Raw genomic sequence first — 15342 nt, 5'->3', positions numbered from 1 at the left:
TATCACCTTGCTGAACTGATCCTTTCATCATTAGTGACTTTCTTTGTCTCTTTATTTATTTTTTTGAGACACAGCCTCATTCTGTCACTTAGGCTGGACTGTAGTGGTGTAATCATGGCTCAGCGCAGCCTCAATTCACCCACTTTAGCCTCCCAAGTAGCTGGGAATACAGTGCATGCCACCACACCCTGCTAACTTTTGTATTTTTTGTAGAGACAGGGTTTTACCATGTTGCCCAGGCTGGTCTTGAACTCCTGGGCTCAAGTGATTTGCCCACGTTTGCCTCCCAAAGGGCTGAGATTATGAGCTTTTTTAAGTCTACTGTTGCATGCCTTTGGTTTTCAGGTACATAGGTTGCTTTTTAAAATTCTTCACATTCGGTATATGTGTATTTTTATAGGTAAAGTAAGTTCTCATAGGCAGCATATAGTTGAGTCTTTTGTAAAAAATTCATTCCATTTGTCTATGTCTTTTAATTAGAAAGTTGAATCTGTTTATATTCCAGGTTGTTATCAATAATGTCTTAATCCTGCAATTTTGTTAATTGTTTTATATATTCTTTGTTCCTTTATTTCTCTCTTATTGTACATATTTGTGATTTGGTGGTGTTCTGTACTGAAATACAGTGGCTTGATTCTATTTCTCATTTTTGTATCTACTCTTCAGTCAGTTTTATATTTTTGTGTGTTTTCATGGTGGTAAGTATCATCTTTTGCATTCCAAATTCAGAACTCTATTAAACTTTTCTTGGAGGGCCAATCCAATTGTGATGATTTATCTCAATTTTTGCTTGTGTAGAGAAGACCTTATTTCTCCTTTATCTCTGAAGAATAGCTTTTCTGGGTATAGTATTCATTACTAACAGCTTTTTAAAAATTCAGTAGCTAATATATGTTATCTCATTATCTTCTGGCCTATATAGTTTCTGCTGAAAAATCTGCTGTTACTCCAATGCGGATTCTCTTACATGTGACTTGATACTCTTCTCTTTTTACAATTCTCTTTTTGTCTTTAACTTTTAACATTTTGACTATAATGCATCTTGGAAAGCACCTTTTGGGTTTCAATTAATTTGATTATCTTTGAGCTTTCTGTATTGAATTTCTATTTCTCTCCCTGACTTGGGAAGTCTTCAGCTATTATTTTATTAACATTTTCCCTGTTTAGAAAAACAAAGTGCAGCTCACTGCCAGTGCTCATTTAATTTTGCATAAACATGCTCTTTGGGGCTGAAGCAAATATGACTGATTTTCAATGTGTAAATAAAATATTTAAAAAACTGTTATTGGAGTTATTTCTAAAAGAACTAACATCAGAATCATCTGAATCATCAGAATTACCTATTTTGGAAAAATCAGATTTATTAAATGAACCTTCAGCCAACAACTGTTTGAGAATGATGTTAAAATCACATAGGAATGCTACATTTTCCAGGATTTGACATTTTTAAGGATTGAGAAAAACTATATTTTGTAATTGGAAATACCACTACTAAAACCAGAATGCTGTAAGTATAGTGATGTCTTTTGTTTCCTAAGTTGATACACTAGGGTAATACAAAAATAATAATAAAAGCGAGATATTTCTCAGGGTAAATGCTGGAGCCACAATAACCACCAGCAAGTGTTCTCAGGGCAAACATAAAAAGGGTTAAATAGGTTTTCTATGCCTTTTTCCATCTCTTCTCTGTGGAACTCCAAAACTGCAAATATCTGTTTGCTTCGTTGTATCCTATAAGTCGTAGGTGTTCTTCAATTGTTTTCTTTTTCTTTTTTTTTTTTTTTTTTTCTTTTTTGGTCTAAACTGGATTGTTTCAAAAGATCTGTCTTCCAATTCAGAATTTTCTTTTTTGGCTGATCTAGTATATTGTTGAAGCTCTCAATTGTATTTTATTTCATTTTTTGAATTCTTAAGGTCCAGGATTTCTGTTTGTTTCTTTTTTGACATTGTCTATCTCTTCATTAAATTTTTTACTCACATAATGAATAGTTTTTCAAAAATTTGTTTGTATCATCGATCTTTGTTCTCATAACTTGCTGGGTTTTAACAAGATAATTATTTTGAATTCCTTTTAAAGCATTTGATAGATCTCCTTTTCACTGAGGTGTTTCCAGAGAATTTTGGGTTCCTTTGGAGATACTATTTTCTTTCTGTGTTTCTCATGTCCCCACATTGATAGCTATGAATCTGGTATAATGGTGGCTTCTTTCAATTATATGGGATAGCTTTCATAGAGAAAGATTTTCTCCTATAAATGCATCTTTATGTCAGTTGGATAAGGTGCTTTGGCTTTAATTCTGAGTGGGTGAAGTATTATAGTTTCTGTATTATTTATTTGGTTGTAAATCATGTTAGTGGTGTCTGCGATTTCCTTAGCAGCTTTGGCTGTGGTTGTGAAAACTTGTGAGTCTTTATTGGTGATAGGGACACTAAGTGAGCTAGTCCTTATGCCCTTTGGGAGTGCACACAAGCACGGCAGTAGCAGCAATAGGCACCAGGTGGGCCAGTCTTCATGTTCCTCGGCAGTGAGCACAGATATGCAGTGGTCCCACTGCTAAACTGGGTGGGGTTGCTGGCAGTGGTGGTGGTGCGCTACAAACTGATTGATCTTCAGCCCTTAAGTGACACACATGGGCACCAACTGTGGACCTAGGTAGACTAGTCCTCAGGCCCAGGGTAGTGTGCATGTATGCTAACAGTGGTGGTAGGGGGCCCCAGTCAGGTTCTGAGAATTAGAAATATCAGTTTTACATGGGTGCCAACAGTGGTGGTAGCAGGCCCCAAGTGGGACGGTCCTTAGGCCTTTAAGAGTTGCATGTGGGACCCAGCAGTAGTGGTGGCAGACATGGAGAGGGGCATTCTTTGGGACCCCATATAGCATTGTTTGGCACTGCCAGTAAAGGCAGCAACCCAATGGTGGCTGGTTTTTGGGCCCCATCTGGTGGATGTCAGTAGTAGCAGTAGAGAATGTCAGTCCTCAGGCCCTCAAGTGGCATACATAGGTGCAGGCAGTAGAGATGGCATCCCCAGGTATGCCAGTTCTTGGCCCCTGGGTGGTATACATAGGCAGACTGCAGACCCTCCACTCTAGGAGACAGGATGGCTTTGCTGACAGCAGTCCTGGCAGGTGGCTCTCAGGCCCTGGGGACCATGTGCTTTGACTCTCTGTGTCCTAGGAGCAGTCTTCCTAATTTGCTGGTCCCTCTTTTTCATGGGGTGTAGAGTGTTGAGTTAGCTCAAGTGCCAGGAGCAAGGATGAATCACTGGGTCCAACTGGTGTAATGCTGCCACTTTCTGGGTGGATTTCTACCTTAACTTTTGGAGCCTATGTTTTCTGTTGATAAAATTACAATGATGAGACAATTGAACTCCTAGAGTTGTCTTGAGAATTAAATTATATTAGAGTTTACAAAGCTCACTTCATGCTGCCTAATACAAGGAAATAGTAATTACTTAGTGGCTAATCTGACTGTTAACAGCCAGCAGATTACCCTTTCATTCTTAGATGTTCCGTTCCCTTGGTTGTGTTATATAGAGAAGTTCCAATTTCTTCAGGGTTCACAGCAATTGTGAAAAGTAGGCAGTCACCAATATGTGGGCTCATCATGGATTAGATGGTCTAGAAAATACAAAACAAAATTTTAAAAAGTTCTTTCTGCATCTGTCAGACCTTGAACTCCATTTAAAGTTAGACAGAGGCATGTGATTGTAAGTTCTGGGTTTGCAAAATGTTTATCAACAAAGATAAATCTTAGGAGATTAAAACAAGCTGTCCAGAACTTTAGCACCTCAACTTTACCAGTGTGATTTGGTGGCTTTGTAACTTTTCCCACAGTAATCTTTAGAATGGGAAAGGTGGAAGGTAAGGATGAGGAAGAAGAGGGAGTAAGAAACAAAAGGTGCGTGTGTTGAAGAAGCATCCTTAGGACATTCTGATACATCATAATACCCCTCCATGACTCTGGTACCTCATCATTACCAATGTGAGAATTATTAACTTACTCTAATATGCTTCACAACTAACACACCTGAGAGAAATAAGTCTATTTAATTTTTAATTGGGGGAGGGGAATATACACATTTTCTTTTGACTTTTAGCAATAGTAAATTGGTTAGACACATTTTCTTTTAACAACATATGAATCATTAATACATCGTCAACAATATAGTCATCTGGAGTTTGTCATATTTGCTTATATTCTTGGCCTATTTTTATTCTTAAGCATTTCTGGCAGTTATTCAAGTCTGATCTTAAGATTACCGATTCAGTTTTGGGGAATATAAATTCTGATATTTCCTTCTTTGATTTCTGTTACTCTTCCACCTACTTAACTTTCCCCATTCTCATTCCACTTAGATTATGCAGTTTGAATCTTGGGGTTGGGTCTGTTGGGGCCAGTTATTTAACTACTCTTATTCTCAGCATTTACACTAGAAATGAAAGGATGAGAATTATGTTATAGGGTTTCTTGCAGGATTACACAAATAGATGGTAAGATGCCAGCACAGTATCAAACATAGTTGGTCTTAGATATATAATATATCAGCTTTATTTTCAATCACTAACTCAATTACAAGGCAGAAATAAGCATATGCTTTTTTGGAAAAAAATGAATTCTAAGATAATCAGAAAATGTATTAAAGTAGGGCATACCATCCTGGTTTTAATGCTTTGCATTTGTTTTTATTTACTTTTGAATAAAGAAGCAGATGAGGGTTAGGTTTATTGATAATTTCATTATTTATGATAATAGTAAAATTAAGATTATTTAGCATTTAAAGGATACATTGCCAAGTACTTTGATGTCATGTATCTTAATTACTATGATTAATAATAAAGACTAAATATGCAAGGCACTTTACAAATTACTTTTGTTTAAATTATCTCATTCTACTCTTAAAATAACCTATGAACTCATTATATAAACTGTGTGGCATTAAATCTTTATTTTATCAAAATGACAAAACCGTGTCTCAGAGTTATAATCTCCTTTAAAAATACAGCTAGTCAGAGACAGATCTGGGATTTTAATCTGAGCATTTTGACTAAAAATCCTATTTTCTGCTGCATCTTGTAATTTTCATGTGCATTGAATACTTGTCAAGTTCTTTGCACTTACAGTGGATAATTTGTTTGTTGTCCCCATTAAACTGCCTTTGCAAAAATTGTAACAGTGAGAAAATTATGACAGTGAAAGAGATCTGATATAACAAACTCCCATCTTGCCTTTAACTTCCAAACTGCTCTTGATCATTCCTGGGCTTGGGCCAAGCTCACTTTGAGAGAAATTTGGTTTATAGTTTAAATGATAGTAGCCCTTCCCTAAAGGTAAACCACCTTTGTAAAACTAATAAAATATAATCAGGTTAGGAGGATGAGAGGAGCTTGAATTCTGCTAAGATGTAAGCATAGTTAAATGATTACCAGCTATCATTCCAGAGGTCATAAGATTTGCAACTCCCTCAATTACTTCAGCAGATAACATAATTATTGGAGAACCTAAGCTTGGCCTTTTGAGATGTTCTTTCAGATTTTTGCATTTCTAATGACTGGTTAGTCCCACCTGGACCTGCAACTGTTCAACTGCTTCTGTGGCCCCCCAATCAGCAGTGGACTCAGTGTATGAAGACCATTTTTAATACCCCTATTATAGCATCCTCAACCAATCAATAGCAGCCTTTCTGCTTGCCTTCTGCTCACCAAAGTATCCTTGAAAAACCCACACCTCTGAATTTTCAGAGACTGATTTAAGTAATAGCACTCTGGTCTCCTCTTTAGCCAGCGCTGTATGAATTAAACTCTTTCCCTATTGCAATTCCCCTGTCCTGATAAATCGGCTCTATCTGGACGGTGGGCAAAGAGAGCTCCTTGGGAGGTTACACCCATTCTATCTCTATTTTGATATTACCAGGACTCAACTAGAGACATAGGGGGAATCACTGGGCCCTGTTCAGAGAAATGACTTCAGTTTTGCCACCTCCCCAGTCATATTCTCTCTATTTCACCAGCTCCCAAACCCTCTAAGCCTTTTGCCTTGAGGTCATGTAAAAGTATTTTATTAGCATTTTTATCACAGTTAAACAAGTTATTTGCATAATTTCACTTGGCCTTGGCATTTTTGCTTGATCTCAGAAGACCTGCCCTGACACTTTCAACTTGTTCTGACTTCCCGATGGCTTCAAAATTTACATCATGTATTCCCATTGATGCAAATGATCAAAACTGACTTTTGTTATCACAAGATGCTGGGCAATGTTGAACAATTTACAGGGGCTAAGAGGAAAGCAAAGCATAAAAAAATAGGATTAAGCAAAATGAGACTGCTATTCATAAAAGATAAACTCTCCAGAACCAAAAATTATAGACGGGAGTGAAGCTTGTGTATCTATCATCCATCACCATTTGTAATCAATAAACGATTTAATTGTCTTGAGAAACAAAAGGTAAAATCTCAGATTTTCACATACTTCCCTAGTTCTTACCGTTAAGAAAGTAAGAAAATACATAGTAGGTATGGAGTTTTCTAACAAGTCACAGTAGCAGGATTTACAAAGGATGTTTACAAAGATAATTTACCAGGCAGGATCTGCCAGTGGTGAAAACAGTGAAGTTTGAAAACAACTATAGTCTGAAATGTTTCCTTAACAACACTTCTGTTGATTACGGTTAAGTCTTTCCAGCTATGGTTCTGTAGGACTGTAACTGGTAAGAAAGAATCTGAGTTTCACAGCACCAAATATGTTACCGGTGGCAGGTATCTGAGTTACAAGTGGTGAATTCGTACATCATTGAAAGATGATTTTAGGGCAGTGGATTTGGTTTATTATGTAAATAACTTTGGCATATGTGCGATTGAAAATACAGTAAATGAAAGCTCTTGGTACTATTTAATTTGCATATATATATATATATATAATTTCCCTATTGCAATTCCCCTGATCAAAAGTTCAAAATAGTTGTAGTTCAGATATGATTCGAAATGGTTCTTCATTCTTTATTACAAAGTATATAGGTTTCCATTCAAAAGACTTTTTTTTTTTTTTCAACCTCCTTTCTTCTCTACCCTCTTCTTACCATCTTTAATTGAGGGAGTTTCTCACTGGTGTCAGCTGTCATGCTCTTACTGAAATCTAATGACTGAGGATGGAAACTCATATCTTGACTTGACCATTAGTAGAATCTTTATTTTTGCCGCATGGCAGGATTTAAGACAAGACCAAACAAGGATTTTCATTTATTGGGGAAAATCCACGCATACTAATGCATTTGTGAGCAATATATCATTTATTAAAGATTTCAGAGAGAGAGAGGAGTGTGTAGCACATATCGTACTTAGAAAAAATTTCTCAACATACAGTCATATCAACCCTATTTTCTCAGCTGTAAATTACCAAACCTCCTCCATCTATAATGCATGTTCAGACCATTCAAGTTTTTCTCTTTCCTTTTCAAAATAATTTGGGTCTTTTCAGCTTCTGATTCCAAATGTGTATACCCTGAACCCACTATGTTATAGTAGACACCTTTAGTAGGTGCTCTTTTATGTTCTCTACAATGACAACACCACATGTAAGCAAACATAACAATTAAAAGGTCAATTTCCCAAGATATCTCCTAAAGAAGTCAATATCACACGTTCCCATACCAATTCATGAGAGTTAAAAGAGGGTACAAATGTTCCTCTGTTGACCTGCTAGAAGGTCTACCCAAAGTTCTATCATTCAATACCTCTCAGTAGATGTGGTTGTATTATATAGAGAGAACGGAGCAGAACATTTTTATAGATTATTTTGAAATGTCTTGCACACCTTATGAGGAAAACAACAGATAGTGCTTATTGTTAAGAAAGCTTTCAAGTTACTCAAAGTGTTAAACATAATGATAAAGAAATGATACTTTAGAATCCTGTCCTCAAAACTCAATTTCCCTATCACTGCATTTGTTATTCTATATGTTAAAAGTCAACACAATCAAAAGCAACAATAACTACTAATGGATCCACACAATTAAAAACAAAAATAATTATTAATGAATTTCAAAAGGAAGAAAATTTTATATTCTAGAATTGCAAGAGAACTTAAAGTTTATTGGTCTAAACTCTTGGCCTCGTCTATAACATCTTGTTAGATTGTGCTTCTGCAGTGGAGTGAACATAGTTTTCAGCTTTCCTGGGATCCTTCTCATCTGTTTCCTGACAGTTCTCTGAACGTTTCAGCCATGCAGTACAGATAATAACTATATACCCATCCTTGGAAATGTTGAGGCTCAGAATGATACCCCCAAAGTATAGTGCTTCGGCATGCTGAGTACTTTGAACTAAAGAACTCTGGAAGAGTCTTAGAAATGATGTCTATTTGTGACCTTCTTCTATCCTTTTTGTCTTTGTCTCCCCTTCCTCCCTAAGACAGGCCATAGAAACCAGAATTCTTCTTCCCCATGGAGGTTTATTCTTCATCAAGTCTAAGCATTAAAAATAGCTTTCTCTGAGCCTTCGGGTATGTCACATAAAACTTCGAATAAATAAACTTGTTACGCTTTTCTTTTGTTAACCTGTCTTTTGTTATAGGAGTTTTGACCACGAACCTTATCGCACCTTTCTATCCTTGCAGACATACTTCAGGTATGTGAACCAATAATAATAATAATAATAATAATCCCTTGATTGCTTAACTATCTTTCTGGCATTTCTACCTGACCCATGCAATCTGCATTTAAACACAGTAACAAAGACCTGATTCCCTAACAAAAGTGGCCATTCAGGTTTTCATTTCTATGTTTTTGAAAAGTGTATCTTTAAAGAATAATGCTTTCTGTCCTAATAAACTAAAATCTGACTCATGTTTTAATTTCCACAGATTGATACTGTTGTTGCTTTGTTGTCTATAAAATACAGGAAAAAGCCTACTTCCTCTTAATTCATTGTAGTTAAAATCGTTACAAAGCAGGGAAGCAAACTTTCTAAACTCAAATCTTTTTCACCCACTCATAAAATCACCGGGGCTTTTTTTTTCTTTTCAATGTAACCAAACTCCAAAACCACAGATCAAATTGTTCTACAATTTTGGGCACATCAAAGTTACCAATTTGCATATAGACTGCTTCATTTAAAAATAGGTGTGATGCTCCCTATGAGCAATAATGTATGGAGCAGGGTGCTGTGCAAATTGGTTTTCTTATAGCACTTATATACTTTTATCTGCAATACTAACTCTCGCATGCAACCGGAAGCTACAGAAAAAAAGTATGCTCAATCTTAAGAGTAAACAAATAATACATATAGTAGGTGTAGCTATGGAGGAAAAAGAATGCTTTATACACTGTTGGTGGGAATCCAAATTAGTTCAATCATTGTGGAAGACGTTGTGGCGATTCCTCAAAGACCTAAAGACTAAAATGCCATTTGACCCAGCAATCCCATTACTGGGTATATGCCCAAAGGAATATAAATTATTCTGTTAAAAAAGACACTTGAATGCATACATATGTTCGTTGCAGCACTATCTACAATAGCAAAGGCATGGAATCAACTTAAATGCTCATCAATGATAGACTGGATAAAGAAATGTGGTACATATATACCATGCAATACTATACAGCCACAAAAAAAGAATGAGATCATGTCCTTTGCAGGGATATGGGTGGAGCTGGAGGTCATTATCCTTAGCACACTAATGCAGAAACAGAAAACCAAATACCACATGTTCTCACTCATAAATGGGAGCTAAATGATGAGAGCACATGGACACATAGAGGGGAACAATATACACTAGCTTCTATTGAAAGGTGGAGGGTGGAAGGAGGGAGAGGATCAGGAAGAGTAACTAATGGGTACTAGGCTTAATACCCATGTGGTGAAATAATCTGTACAATAAACTCCCATGACACAAGTTTACCTATGTAACAAACCTGCACATGTACCCCTGAACTTAAAATAGAAGTTAAAATAATGCACACATGTTTAAAATTCTTAATAATAAATCCTAACCAAAAATATCCTTTACTACAATACTCACCAAGAGGTATTTACATAGTTTTCTTTTAAATCTTTTAAAATTATTATTATTATTTATTTACTTTTTCTAGAGATGAGGTCTCACTGTGTTGCCCAGGCAGGTCTCAAACTCCTGGCCTCAAGTGATTCTCCCACCTTGGCCTCCCAAAGTGCTGAGATACAGGTGTGAGCCACCATGCCCAGGGCCAGTTGGCCTTTTGAAGGTTATTTTTCAGATAAAGGTTAAAGTGGATAAGACTTCCTTTTTGCGCCAGCTAAAATTGGCCTGTTTGGAAATTTGGTTGTTTTTGCTCATTCTCCTGATTTCCAGGAAGGTTTGGATAAATGACTTGGTGGTGTGGAACTTCGTTCATTATGTGTCACCTCATTTTGGTTTGCTCTACTGAGTCTAGTGCAGGAGCTCAGTCCAAGCCAGTGGCCTCTGATAAGATTGATTTAACAGAATTTAGTGAAAAACATTTCTCCCATTCACATTTTTGAAGTTTTAAATTCCAAGTACCTTTACTAATGTGGTGAGAAAAAAAAAAATAGATCTAACATTTAAAGAACTGATATCAATTATACTCAAACTATTCTGAAGAATAGAGAAGATAATACTTCCAAACTCATCCTACAAGGCCATTGTTACCTTGATAACAAAACCAAACAAAGACACATAAAAAAAAAATCCTCGACAAAATACTCGTAAATTGATTTGAACAACACATTAAAAAGATTATTCATCATGACCAAGAGGGATGCAAAGATGGTTCAACATATACATATCAATGTAATATCTTGTATGAACACGTTGAAGGACAAAAACTCAATGACCATTTCAGCTGATGCTGAAAAAGCATTTGATGAAATCGAACATCCACTCATGATAAAAACCCTCAAGCAACTGAGTATAGAAGGAACATACCTCAACACAAGAAAATCCATATATGACAGACCCATAGCTAGTATCATACTGAACAAGGAAAACTGAAAGTATTTCCTCTAAGATCTGAAACAAGACAAGGATGACCATTTTCACCATTGTTATTCAGCATAGTTCTGGAAGTAGTCCTAGCTAGAGCAGTCAGTCAAGAGAAAGAAAAAAAGACATCCAGATTGGAAAGGAAGAAGTCAAATTATCCTTGTTTGCAGATGACATAATCTTGTGTTTGGAAAAATGTAAAAATTCCAGCAAAAAAGCTATTAGAACTGATAAACAAATACAATAAAGTTGCAGGATACAAAGTCAACATGCAAAAATTGGTAGCATTTCTATATGCCAACAGTGAACAATTTCAAAAATAAATCAAGTAAGTAATCCTTTACAATAGCTACAAATGATATAAAATATTTAGAAATAAATTTAGCCAAAGAAATGAAAAACCTCTACAATGAGAACTATAAAACATTGAAGCAAGAAATTGAAGAGAGCACGAAAAAATGAAAATGCATTCCATGTTCATGGATTGGAAGAACCAATATTGTTAAAATGTCTATACTCCCCAACGTAATCTACAGATTCAGTGCAATCTCTATCAAAATGTCAATGACATCCTTCAAAGAAATAGAATAAATAATCCTGACATTTATATGGAATCATAAAAGACTCAGAATATCCAAAGTTATCCTGAGCATAAAGAACAAAACTGGAGAAATCACTTCACCTGACTTCAAATTACACTACAAATCTATAATAACAAAACCAGCATGATACTAGTATAAAGCAGACCTATAAACTAATGGAACAGAATAGAGAGCCCAGAAATAAATCCATATATCTAAAGTGAACTCATTTTTTACAAAAATATCAAGAACATACATTGGGGAAGGGACAGTCTCTTCAATAAATGGGGTTGGGGAAAAACTGGATATCCATATGCAGAAGAATAAAACTGGATCCCTATCTCTTAACATACACAAAAATCAAATTAAAATTGATTAGTCTTAAATCTAAGACCTCAACCTATTCAACTATTAAAAGAAAACATTGAGGAAACTTTTCAGGACATTGATCTAGGAAAAGATTTCTTGAGTAATACCCCAAAAGCACAGGCAAGTAGAGTAAAAATAGACAAATTCTTTCACATCAAGTTAAAAAGCTTTTGAACAGCAAAGGAAACAATCAACAAAGTGAAGAGACAACCAACAGAAGGGCGGAGGATATTTGCAAACTATCCATCTCATAAGAAATTAAAAACCAGAATATATAAGGAGTTTCATCAGCTCAATGGGAAAAAAGAAAAAAAAAAAAAAAAAAAAAAAAAAAAAAACCTAATAATCCAATCTAAAAAATGGGCAAATAGGCCGGGAGCAGTGACTCACGCCTGTAAACCCAGCACTTTGGGAGGCCGAGGTGGGCGGATCACGAGGTCAGGAGATCAAGACCATCCTGGCTAACACGGTGAAACCCCGTATCTACTAAAAAATACAAAAAACTAGCCGGGAGAGGTGGCGGGCGCCTGTAGTCCCAGCTACTCGGGAAGCTGAGGCAGGAGAATGGCGTGAACCCGGGAAGCGGAGCTTGCAGTGAGCCGAGATCGCGACACTGCACTCCAGCCCCGGCAACAGAGCAAGACTCCGTTTCAAACAAACAAACAAACAAACAAACAAACAAAAAGGAGCAAATAATCTGAATAGATATTTCTCAAAAAAGACATACAAATGTCAAATAACTATATTTTTTAAAATGTTCAACATTATTGGTCATCAGAGAAATGCAAATCCAAACCACAATGATACATTGTAGTTTCACCTCAGTTGAAATGGCTTTTATTGTAAAGAAAGGCAGTATCAAATGCTGATGAGGATGTAGAGGAAAATGAAACTTCATACACTGTTGGTGGGAATGTAAATTAATACAGCCACTATAGGGAACAGTTTGGAGGTTCTTCAAAAGCACTGCAAATAGAACTACCATAGGATTCAGCAATCTCACTGCTCGGTATATGCACCCCTGCCCACCCTTCAAAAAGGTAGTAAGTATATCAAAGAGATATCTGTACTCCTGTGTTGGTTGCAGCAATATTCAAAATAACCAACTTATGGAGATGAGAGTAGAGTGATGAGTTATCAGAGATTGGAAAGAGAAATGGAGTGGGGTGGAAGTGGCGATGGTCAACTGGTAAAAAATATAGTTATATAGATTGAATAAGATCCAGTATTTGATAGCACAATATGGTGACTACAGTCAACAATAATTTATTATACGTTTGAAAATAAAAGTGTGTGGTTTTCTGTCCTTAAACACCACATATTCTCACTCATAGGTGGGAATTGAACAATGAGATCACTTGGACACAGGGCAGGGAACATCACACACCAGGGCTTGTTGGGGGGTGGGGGTGGGGGGCTGGAGAAATACCTAATGTAAATGATGAGTTGATGAGTGCAGTAAACCAACATGGCACATATATACCTATGTATCAAACCTACACATTGTGCACATGTACCCTAGAACTTAAAGTACGATAGTAAAAAAAAAAAAAGAATCAGTAAAAAAAAAGAATTTGATCTGAAAACCATCATTAAAATATAACCTTAATAGTTCAATATAACATAACGTTTTGCTGTAATTTTAGCAGAAGCAGGGCTGAAGTTTATATCTGCCAACCAAGAATGCAGAGAATGTTGATTTATATGGACTAGAGATAATGTGAAAATCCAAATAAAAATTTTTGGTGGGCAATAAATAAATAAATAAATAAATAAATAAATAAATAAAAAGTGTACAATTGGGTTGTTTGTAAAACAAAGAAAGGATAAATACTTGAGATGACGGGTGCCCCCAGTTTACCCTGATGGGATTATTATGCATGGTATGCCTTTATAAAAATATCTCATGTACCTCATATACATATATATGTGTGTGTGTATACATATACACACACACATATATATGTATACACACACATATATATACATATACATATATATATATATACTGTGTACCCACAACAAACATGAAAAATAAATTTAAAATACATTTAAAAATCAGGACTTGGAGCCATATAACTTTTGGATTCACTTTCTTGTATCTACACTGTTCTGTAACTCTGAGCCTTAAACCCCAAGATCCCCTTTTTAATGCGGAAAAAACAAAATCAGGATTTGTAACCATTTGGCTTTGGGATTGAGTTTACATTCACTAAAGTTTATGCATCTCTAATCCCCAAACTGAAAATATTCCAAAATCTGAAACTTTTTTGAGCCCCAATATGATGCCACAAGTGGAATATTTCACACTTGATCTCATGTACACACACTTTGTTTCGTGGAAAGGGTTATGTTCCACCAAATTACTTTTTAGATATTTATATAAGGCATATATGAAACACAAATGAGTCTCATGTTTAGACTTGGGTCGCATCCCCAGGATAGCTTATTATACATATGAAAATATTTCAAAGGTCACAAAAATCTGACGTCCAAAACACTCTAGTCTCAAGCATCTCAGATATGAGATATTCAACCTGTGCTTACTAGTATCTGAACCCTTAAGCAACACTGGGGCTTAATTTCCTCATCAATGTAATGGGAATAATAATATTACTTACGTTTCATGATTTTAGCTTTTTACACAGTTAATAACAAAGTGGGAAGGGTGCTTGCAGTTCCATGCTTTGTCTTTGCTGTGCAATAAAACAGAAATGTAAAAACCTACGTGTCTTGGTTTTAGGCTCCTTTATAATGAGTGCCAGTACAATAATTTGTACAGCACATTGTCAAGAAAACTCCCGCCCCAGGAAAAGCTGCTTATCTGGTCTGGCCTTCCTGGAAACCAGTATTTTACCTGCAGTTTTCATTTGAGATCCACCTGGCTAAGATATTAATCTATAGTACTCCTTGATGAACTCGAAGTTTTTGTTTTTATTATTTTTGAAGCAGCTATACATACCATGTAATTCACTCATTTTTGTGTGCCATTTTATGATTTATAGTAAATTTACAGAGTTGTACAACCATCGCCACCATCCAATTTTAGAACATTTCCATAACTCCAAAGAGAAAACTTGTGACCATTTGTAATCACTCTCCATTTCCACCTTCAGTCCTTGACAATGGCTGATCTGCCTCTACCTCTATAAAACTGTTTCTTCTGCACAATTCATATAAACAGAATCATGCAATATGTGACTATTTGCATCTGCTTTTTTATAAGTATTTGAATAGATGACTTTATAATGACAGTAAAAATATTAATTGAAAATGACTCATCAGTTCTCCTAATTCTGAGTTCTACCTATTTGAATAAATACAAATGAATAAGAGCCAAATGAAGATATAAGCACATTATTAGCCAAAGGATCGTAATTTGGACACTAGAATAGAATTAGTGCTCTTTTTATTAGGA

The sequence above is a fragment of the Rhinopithecus roxellana genome, chromosome 10, assembly GCF_007565055.1.
Source record: "Rhinopithecus roxellana isolate Shanxi Qingling chromosome 10, ASM756505v1, whole genome shotgun sequence".
In the NCBI taxonomy this organism is placed as follows: domain Eukaryota; kingdom Metazoa; phylum Chordata; class Mammalia; order Primates; family Cercopithecidae; genus Rhinopithecus; species Rhinopithecus roxellana.
The sequence above is the reverse complement of the archived record's forward strand: the minus strand, read 5'-3'. Positions refer to the sequence as shown.